Raw genomic sequence first — 2,033 nt, forward strand, 5'->3', positions numbered from 1 at the left:
CTGCTTACCCGCGTACGTGAAACAATCAGTGAGCATTGTGCTGTTATAGCGATCAGAAAACTTACTCGATAAGTCATTCAGACTTTCACAGTATATGCGACAGTCGAAAAAACTGGATGTGGTTTTCGTTTCTGGAAAATGTCTTCCAGTTGTTAAAGCAACAGTACAGTTGAATGCGGAAAGGTACCCTATCAAGGCCCGTGTTTATAAACATTACTGGAAAGTCAAGAAATTGGATGTGTTAAGAATAAAGCACGCCAGTGAATAATAACGTCAACTGATGAAAGTAATGGGAGTAAAACACAATCCACATGCCACGATGAAGCTTGAACGTGCAAGTGAGATCAGCCAAAGCAGTGTTCTGCGTATGCTACATTCCAATACCTGTCACCCTTTCCACATTTCAGCCAACGGCCTTGCCGCAGTGTTAACACCGGTTCCCGTCAGATCACCGGAGTTAAGCGCTGTCGGGCTGGGCTAGCACTTGGATGAGTGACCATCCGGTCTGCCGAGCGCTGTTGGTAGGTGGGGTGCACTCAGCCCTTGTGAGGCAAATTGAGGAGCTATTTGATTGAGAAATACCGGCTCCGGTCTCGTAAACTGACTTACGGCCGGGAGAGCGGTGTGCTGACCACATGCCCCTCCATATCCGTAACCAGTGACGCCTGTGGGCTGAGGATGACACGGCGGCCGGTCAGTACCTTTGGGCCTTCCAAGGCCTGTTCGGGCGGAGTTTTTCACATTTTGCTGCATCAACGACTTCAAGGTAATGAGTCTCAAAATCGGTTACATCTATCCGAATAGCATCGACGAAAACTGTAGAGTGATGAATAGTTTATGTGCAGGAATTTGTTAACGCATGAAGCATCGTTTACAGATAATGGGCAAATTTAACTCGAAATGCTCTACTAAAAATCCTCGCTGGCTCAGAGAAGTAGATAATCAATTACCTTGGGCCGTCAAAGTGTAACGCGGGCTTTTGAAGGATCGCATTCTACTGATGTTGGCGCAGTTAGAGGAAGACAGCCACATTAACTTGAGACAGTCCATTTGCTACCAATGGGTGCTTCGCCCCTTCCGTTCGTATAATTGCAAACCTTCTTAACAGAACACTTGGAAATCATAGCGTAACATCGAAAATACAAATAAAATATCTTCCGCGCCGTTCAAAAATTTTCACCTTGTAATATCCATTGATAACTTGTACTGTACTGCTAACTGTGAATCTGAAAGCTATATTTAATATGTAATGGATATAATAGTGTATTTATTTGTGAATGTATGTAATTGATTGTAGGTATAATGTAAATTGCTGGGTAATAGCCAAGGAAACTTTATTTAAATGTATCGATAACAACGACGAAATGGCAGTAGCTTTGCCGTTATTTTGGAAATTTTGCAAATTTGTGACAAGATCTTATGGGACCAAACTGCTGAGATCATCTACATCCATACTCCGCAAGCCACCCGACGGTGCGTGGCGGAGGGTACTTTGAGTACCTCTATCGGTTCTCCCTTCTATTCCAGTCTCGTATTGTTAGTGGAAAGAAGGGTTGTCGGTATGCCTCTGTGTGGGCTCTAATCACTCTGATTTTATCCCCCTCTTCGCGAGATATACGTAGGAGGGAGCAATATACTGCTTGACTCCTCGGTGAAGGTATGTGCTCGAAACATCAACAAAAGCCCGTACCGAGCTACTGAGCGTCTCTCCTGTAGAGTCTTCCACTGGAGTTTATTTATCATCTCCGTAACGCTTTCGCGATTACTAAATGATCCTGCAACGAAGCGCGCTGCTCTCCGCTGGATCTTCTCTATCTCTTCTGTCAACCCTATCTGGCACGGATCCCACACCGGTGAGCAATATTCAAGCAGTAGGCGAACAAGTGTACTGTAACCTACTTCCTTTGTTTTTGGATAGCATATCTTTAGGATTCTTCCAATGAATCTCAGTCTGGCATCCGCTATACCGACGGTCAACTTTATATGATCATTCCATTTTAAATCACTCCTAATGCCTACCCCCAGATAATTTA

At 44.4% G+C, this 2,033-nt stretch overlaps 1 pseudogene; it reads left to right on the forward strand.

The window, feature by feature from the left end:
* The first annotated feature begins 406 nt into the window (after nucleotides 1–406).
* Nucleotides 407–524, forward strand: LOC124555133 (annotated as a pseudogene).
* Nucleotides 525–2,033: the final 1,509 nt, after the last annotated feature.

Source organism: Schistocerca americana, chromosome 1 (genome assembly GCF_021461395.2).
Source record: "Schistocerca americana isolate TAMUIC-IGC-003095 chromosome 1, iqSchAmer2.1, whole genome shotgun sequence".
Taxonomy (NCBI): Eukaryota; Metazoa; Arthropoda; class Insecta; order Orthoptera; family Acrididae; genus Schistocerca; species Schistocerca americana.